Source organism: Ursus americanus, chromosome 30 (genome assembly GCF_024610735.1).
Source record: "Ursus americanus isolate L20-20 chromosome 30, mUrsAme1.1.p, whole genome shotgun sequence".
Classification (NCBI taxonomy): Eukaryota; Metazoa; Chordata; class Mammalia; order Carnivora; family Ursidae; genus Ursus; species Ursus americanus.
In genome coordinates this window covers 23,743,281-23,751,953 of record NC_142156.1, presented here as the reverse complement: position 1 = coordinate 23,751,953, position 8,673 = coordinate 23,743,281, and positions in this window count along the sequence as shown.

Below are 8,673 nucleotides of genomic sequence, written 5' to 3'. Positions count from 1 at the left end.
TTTTTAAGTGTTGATAACTACTTAGATATCTTGGGGCCACATAAAACATTGTGGGTCAAATCCAGTCACCGGCCTCCATTCTGAGTTATCTCCCTCATACAACACCATGAGAAATAAAAAATTCTAAACATTTTTCACATTGAGGGATGTTACAGACATTCACTTTGCTTTTGTCAGCTTTTGGGGTGGAGAGATCCTGCATGAATGAAAACAGAAACAGCAAATTTGTTGGCAATTCCATCCAGAGACAGAGCAAAAGCGAGCACACTTTTAACTAGCAAGGCTTTCTCCTTCAGTCCAGCCTGAGCAAAAGGAGCAATTTTTAAAAATGACCTGGGCTTAGTTCTAAGCACCAGTGTGGCCCCTTAATGACTTCTGCATGCTAGACAGAGAGGCAATCTCATTTCCTCCCATCAGAAGAAATCAGGATGCTTGCTCTGGTCCCCGGGGCTGATGAATTTATGAGAGGGAAAGATTTTCTCTCGCAGTTTGAAATGCAGCTTGTGTCCAGCCTGGCTGGAGAATTCTGCATGGGGAGATCAGAAACTTACATTTATTTTCTTTCTAATATGTGCCAGGGTCTTTCACGTGGGCTGGTTGTTTCAATATTCCCAACAACCCTGCAAGGCTATGGGTCACAGTGCTCATTTCTCCAGGTGAGATTAAATAAGTTGCTGACAGCACACAGCTAGCCAGCGGGAGAGCTGGGGACCTCCAAAGCTGAGTCTCAACCTGCCTTTTCTAGAGCTTTGCTGACTTTGTACTTCGGACCTGATCCAACTGCCTTCGTCCCAGCCCTGCGCCCCGTGTCGGGCACTGCCAGGGGCAGAATGGGGTTCATGCAACATAAGTTCTGCTCAGAATGTCAGCGACAGAGTCAGGAAGGAAAACTTCAGGGGCAAAGCTCATAAGATAAATCATGGCCTCATATCTGCCCAAAGAGTATTCCACTGGACTGATCCCAGCGTTTGCAGATCTGCAGCCCCGTTCATACTGCGTGTAGCTACAGTGGGGACCACAGTGCCTAGTGGCACCCCTGTCCCATCTCAGGATCCCATCCAGGACACCGTACTGCACTCAGTCATCCTGTCTGCTTGTCCACCTGAATTTGCCAGACTTTCTCAGTGTCTCCCTGTTTATTGTAACCTCGACACTCCTGAACAGTGTTGGCCAAACCTCTGATGGCGTATCCCCCAATTTGGGGTTGTCTGATGTTTTCTCATGATTAGACTGGGCTTATAGATTCTGGGGAAAAAATGCCACAGAAATAAAAGTACTATGTTTCCTTGGTGAGTGTGGCCTTGCTCACTTGGCCGAGCGGGTGTCTTCCAGGTTTCCCCACAATAGATACTTGTCCTTCTCCTCCCAGGTCACAGAGTCCAGCCCACATGCAAGAGGAGGGGAATTAAGCTCTATGTACTGCAATTTTATTTGATTTAAATTAACTTAAATTCAAAATGTAACAGCCGATACGGTGGGTACCCTTCGTACAGTGCAGACCTAAAGCAGCTTGTGAATTAGGGCTCTAGTACGGGGGCTGGCCCGGGGGTCACCTTTGCATAAGTCAGTCAATCCCTAAGTGCCTCAAATAAAGTCCGGGTGCTGTCATGTAATCGGGGTGTGATGGTGAATTTTTTTTTTTTTTAATGCTGAGCTGGGACTCCCAAGCCCTTCTGGAAACCATTCCCAGAGGGTTCATAAAATCAAGCAAGAGCTTGGTCTTCCTTCTCGAGCTTCTATTTTGGGATAAACTGAGCCAATCATTGTCACATGTAGGGATTAAAAGTGTCAGCCTATTCTGGACTGCATTTCAGAAGGCAGTAACCACAGGATGAGGTTTTTTACCCAAAATAATATGAAAGTGGGTGACAGTGTCCCCCCATCTCCACAAGCCAGTCTGTCTTTGTCTGTCTTTCGCATTCTCCTCTACACTCCTGGTTCTGTCACATAATTGCCCTGTGCCTCAGTTTCCCCATCTGCAGAATGGGGGCAAATATAGTGACCCATTGAAGAGCTTGCTGCAAGCAATCAATCTATGTGATGGTGGCTGGTTCAGTGCCTTGTGCCACGTTAGTCCTGATTACTGTCATCCCAGCGTCACTGGGCTGCCCCACCGTGACCATCGCCGCCAGTATTGATTAATACGTTGAGGCATTTCACTCATACACTAAATGTAATTTTTAAAAGGATCTTTATATCACTATTATGAAATGAAACCCCATATTGCTATTGCATATTTAATCCAACTGGAGAGATGTAAAATAGAGAGAAGGCAATCTTTGAAGTTTTCTGTGTGGTGGCCTGCCCACAGCTCAGAGCCCGTGGCCCACTTTCTATTTGTAGATGAGATGAACTCAGCACCTGCTGAGACGCTCTGCAGGAGGACTTCAAGGGGTCGAGGACAGGGGCAACTTTGTCAGGATATGAGTCAGTTGTCTAAAATGCTAGGTCCAGGCATCACTTAAAATTATCAGAGAAACATGCTCGGTTTGGGAAAAGCTTTGCTAAGTGACTGTGTGGGTGGTTTTGCCAACTCACTCCCAGCCTTTACCTGAGTCAGAGCCCACAGGAGGCACCGGCCCCGCAGACTCGGCCAGGCTTGGACACTAATGGAGCAAAGACCATCAGAGTCTGGACTCCAAGCTCTGCTTTCACACTCCCGTGCCCCTAGATCGTGTTGAGCTATGGCTGTCCCTCCATATCCACGGTGGGTGTGCTTGCTGGCAGTAGAGGACTCCGGCACATCCTTCCGGGAGCAGGGTGTAGTTCACTTAAGAAGAGAAGCAGGGCGTCACCTGACTCCTTTAAAAACAATCTTTGAGTTAAAGGAACTTGGGGATGCAAAGTTCAGAGAATTTAAACAAGTAGCATCTAATCTTCGATCCAGAGACCACTCTGCCCGTAGGTGGGACAGTCCCATTTCAGAGCTGGGGACTGGCCGTCATGACGGAAGGGACTGGGAAGCTCAGAGTCCCCTAAGGAAGGGAGCCTGCCTGAGATCCATTCAATGGAAGGTGAGCATGAGTTGGCACACAAACTGTTGGGTGGAGCTGGCAAGGTGCGGCCCACGACCCCCAAACAGGTCTCAGGCAGGCTTTCTTTACTTGCCAGCTTTTTTTTTCTTTTTAAGATTTTATTTATTTATTTGACAGAGACAGAGACAGCCAGTGAGAGAGGGAACACAAGCAGGGGGAGTGGGAGAGGAAGAAGCAGGCTCATAGCGGAGGAGCCTGATGTGGGGCTCGATCCCATAACGCCGGGATCATGCCCTGAGCCGAAGGCAGACGCTTAACCGCTGTGCCACCCAGGCGCCCGTACTTGCCAGCTTTTTAAGTTGGGGAAATTTCACCTCAAACTATTGGTTTCTGGTTTCTCTTCAAAAATAGAAGATGTGGTGATGCTTGCCCACATTCACTGTTGGCCAGGGTCAGCTAGGGCTGGGTAATGAGGCCTATCCTCAGAGGGCAGATGCCCTTCTCTTTGCCCCAATCCCAACCAACACCACTGACCGTCAGCCCTGGGCTGCCTCACGTGCCTGTGTGACTCCTAGCCCTTTAAGGTCATCTCTGCCAGGACCTCTGAAACTATTGCTCTTTGACTTCTAGAAGAAGGGAGCTATGACATTGGTGAGCTGTGCTGTCTTTGTACATCCAAAAGGCACCACTGTGCCCCACTGGCATGGCCAGCACAAGGGAAAACTGTGGGTGCCACATGTTGGTGAGGACATGGGGATACCAGACTCCCAACACTCCTTGCTGTCCCAAACTGTCTGGCAGTTTCTACAAAACCTAAATTCATGCATAGGCCATGGCCCAGCGCTCCATCCCTAGACAAATACTGGTCCGGAGATGCACATCCACCACGTTCAAGAATGTTCTTTGCAGCACTATTTTTAAAGGCTCCAGATTGGAGCCAGCCTCGGTGTTCAACAATAGCTGAAGACAAATAAACAAATTTTGGAATATTTATATGTGAGATGAAGTGATGAAGTCAAGCTGCTATTTCACACTTGTGGATGAATCGTGGACAAAATATTGACGAAAATATCCAGACACCAAAAAGATGTTTCCATTCCCTTTACATAGAGTTAATGAAGAGGCATAACGAATTTGTGGAGCTGGATGTCTCGACAGTGGTTATCTTTTGGAAGGGTCTTGACTGGGAGGAGACAGGAGAGAAATTCGGGGCTGCGGGAAGTGGTCTGTTTCTCAATCTGGGTTATGATTATGCTGATGTGAGCACATTGTAAAAACTAGCAGAGTTGTACACCTATGATGTGTGCACTTTTGTGTATGTGTGCTCCGTTTTAATATGAAAAGTTAACTTAAAGATATCTGAAAACTGAGGAAAAGGAATTTGTTCTGTTTTCTATGGCGTCAGGTGCACCACACGGAAGACAGGTGTGGATCTAACACTAAGGACGTATTTTCTAACACCTGGAGGGCCCTGAGTCATAAGGCAAATTCTGTCGATATTGATGGGAGTGATCTGTCTTTGGGGAGAGAAGTCTGTCTTACTGAGTCAATGTCTGGGAAACATGGAGAGCTCCTTAATTCATCTGAATTTGCAGCCTAACCCTGCCTCATTGAGCCAGATTGTAGAAGCAGTGTTTTCATTTGCTCATATGGCTCAAGGTTGCTGTGATCAGGAATTTGAGATTTGGTGGAGGAAGGCCCCTGGTTGGAGGGAGAGTGCGCTTGCAGAAGCTCTCGAGGAGGTAGCGCCATGTTGTGACAGTACTGATAAATCATCTCTTGCAAAAGCAAAATGCTTTTTTTAAAAGGCACTTAAATATTTTACGTTGCTGTGTTATTTGTAGAAGGATCCTAGGAGGCCCATCCTTTACATTAACTAAGTTATAATTGAAACGTTTTCTTTCTCACATTAGCAGCTGGCAAGCTCAGTACTTAAATGTGATAGTCAATGGGTAAAAATCTTCTTTATGTGATTTCCTGGGCATACATTTTTCTACATATTTTTCTCTTCTTCTTTTTTAAAAAATCATTATTCTTAACTGCATTCTTGTATAAATATTTTTTAAAGATTTTATTTATTTGAGATAGAGTGAGAGTATGAGAGAGAGACAGAGAGCACAAGCAGGGAGAGCAGCAGGCAGAGGGAGAAACAGGCTCACCACTGAGCAGGGAGCCTGATGTGGGGCTCATTTCCAGGACTCCAGGATCATGACCTGGGCTGAAGGCAGATGCTTAATGGACTGAGCAACTCAGGCACCCCAGCATAAATATTTTTATTAAATAAAAGTATCCTTGAATTTTTTTCCTTGGCATCCCTGAATCCTTTCTTTTTTTGAGAGTAGGTAGAATGCAGTTTATACATTAATACACATTGCAAATGCTGAACAAATATAGGGTGGAGCCACATTTTATGCAGGGATTCAGTTCTGAAGTCAGTAGGTTATGCTGAAATCACATACAGAAAAAACGACCCTGAGAGACCCCTTGGCAGGAGCCGTGTTGGAGATAGACCTAGCAAGTGCTGGCCTTTCCCGCTAGCACTGGAGAAGATTGCTGTTTATCGGTTGAGGACCAGATGTGGTGGTGGTTTTCCTCTGGGGACTGGTTGTCCCAAGGGGGCACTCGGTAAAGAAGAAGCTCATGGACACGTGGATGGGGACCTGTTTGCCTTACTTCAGACTGTGTCCCAGGTGGCATTGGGTGGCATCCTTTGTGATACAAAATTCATCATTTTACAGTGAACAATTCAGTGGTGTTTAGCACGTTTATGATGCGGTACAATCACTACTTCTATCTCGTTCCAAAACCCTCTCATCACCCCAAAGCAGACCTCATGCCCATTCACAGCCACTGTTTACCTTCTCCTCTCCCAGCCCCTGGCCACCATCAGTGTGTTTTTTCTGTCTCATTTACCTGTTTTTAACATTTCGTATCAAATGTACACAGTATGGGACATTTTAGGACTGGCTTCTTTCACCTGGCTTGTCTTTGAGGTTCATACATGTTGTAGCAGGGTCTCTGCTTCATTCCTTTTTTATGACCGAATAGTATTCCATTGAGTGGCTAGACTGCATTTTGTTTATCAGACAATGGACATCTGGGTTGTTTCCACCTTTTGGCTGTTGAGAATAGTGCTGTTCTGAACATTCATATATGAGTATTTGTTTGCACACCCATTTTCAGTTCTTTGGGGTAAATACCAGGAGTGGGATTACTCTGTTGATTCTGTTCCACTTTTCTGAGGAATCATTAAACTGTTTTCCGCAGCAAGTGCACCATTTTACATCTGCACCAGCAGTGTCGGAGAGTTCCAGCTTTTCTGCACCCTGGGACAGGTGGTGTGTTAACTGTTCACGCCCCCCAACCTTGAGAATCCTACCTGGAAGAATTCTCATAGGTTCGACCCCATCGTTTTTGGTAGAGGAGAGTTGTCTTTGGGGCATCCCGTGCTCTGATGAGAATGACCATTGGAACCAAGCAAATTTCTGACTGTGCTTATTTTTCATTAGTAGGACAGAGCATAGGTTCCAAGCACATGTAAGTTGATGAAATGCATTTATGGAGAGAAGATTTGTTTAAAATTCAAATGTTTCTCTGGTTCATGAGCTTGCATTAGAACCTGCTCAGCATGTTATATTTTCCCACTTGAGCTTGTCTCTAACCCGTGTTAGAAAAATAGCTTTTAAATAACACAGTGACTCTCTGTAATTGCATTATTGGCATATGTAGTATGCCTGAATGTCACACAGGTCCGGAAGAGTGTGTGTCTGTCGTAGTTAAAGCAAGTGTGTGTTTAATAGATTTTCCTGAATATAGAAAGGAACTTAGAAGCTTGTCTCTCCTCCCCCCGGACCTGAGCATTACAGGAAATCAGATATAGTAGTTTCAGTAACAGTCTGTTTATTGGCGTAACAATCTCTCACATTCCAATGGCCCTTCCCACTTGGCAAAGTGCGTGTCTTTGCATTCTCTCATTTAAATTGACATTAAGTAAGTCTCAGAATGAGACCTTAAGCCCAGATCCTCCAGGTCCCAATGATTACGTGGCCCTGTCATCACATGATGATTTAACCAATAGTCCTGGCCTTGAGTTTAAGGAGCAGGAGTTGGGTCAGGACCCTGGACAGCGCCCTGGACAGCACCCCGGACAGCACCCCAGTTGGGGGTAAAGCACTCCCTCCAGCCTTCTTCTTTTGCTTCAAATGCTGTCACTCCAAAACCCCCTTATCCATGCACATGCGTGCACAAACACTCACATGCATGCACGTGCACACACACTCACATGCATGCACGTGCACACACACACACACACACACACACAAAACACACACACACTCCCTTCTCCTTTCAAACCTCCATCCTCCTGGCTGTGCCTCTAGGCGAGAACCACTTGTGAAGCCTTTTCAGAAAGAAAAACATTATTGAGCACATCCCAGTGTTGACTTAAATTATTTTTATTATATGTTATTATAATTGATAATCATTACAACCTGATTTTACTAGACTTGCATATTATAACTACATAGTCTATATTATATTCGAACTTATTATGATTATATATTTATAATTCATAACATAATTACATGTGCCTAGTGATAAAACTGGTTTATAAAATTTTTACAGCTTTCCTAAACCATAAAACCAAAATGAATGAACATACTTGAGAGAAACAAATGTGTGAGGCCAATAAAGTCCAAATTCAAACTTGCTGTGATTTAATATGTCAGATATTATTTTGCTTAAATTTTCCTTTATAGTAAAGATAGCACCATTTCACAGTTGGCTGAACATTGATTCACCGTTCCTCCCACTGATCTTTCAACCCCCTGCAAGGTCTTTGATTCTTTTTTCCCCCAAAGATTTATTTATTTATGAGAGAGAGAGAGAGTGGGTGCAGGGAAAGGGGCAGAGGGAGCGAAAGAAGCAGACTCCCCACTGAACCTGGAGCCCAACTCAGGGCTTGATCCTACAACTCTGGGATCATGATCTGAGCTGAAGGCAGATGCTTGACTGAGCCACCCAGACGCCCCTAAGGTCTTTGATTCTTAAGCACATATGAAGTCATTTGCTTCCATCTATGTGACCTTCGTTGACTTTTCATTCTCTGGGCGGTCAGGTGGGTAATTTTGCTTCCCACTGTGACAACCTGTGCTTCTGCTATCATGGTACACATGACTCTGCACCACGGCGGCCCAGGTCCCCGTCGGCCACACCCAGGAGGAGGGGCTGTCTCTCCCTTGCTGTTTCCGGGGCATCCAGGGAGCCCAATGCCTGACACTACACACTGGGGGATGTTATTGAAGTGAAGAGAACTGACAAGTCACGAAGGAGTGCTTTCTGTTTCTCATGTCACAGTTTCCCTCTGGGGAAAGTGGCCATCGTACCATCGAAATGTGGATTTAATTACAGTTCATGGTGCAGGTGAGGTGGGGCTTCCGAAGACCCAGGTATCCCCTCACCTAGCCCTGGAGCTGCTCTCGGGAACTTTGGGGGAAACTCTGGCTGTCGTTTCAGGCAGGGCTGTGTCTTGGGAAGCTGTAGCAAAGATCCACAGACTGGATAGCAGAAGCTTTATTTTCTCATGGTCCGGGGGCTGGAATTCAAGGTGCTGCTGCCTGGTGGGGACTCTGCTCCTGGTTCGTGGGTGGCTCCTTTCGAGCTGTGTCCTCACGTGGCCTTTCCTCAGTGCACATGCAGA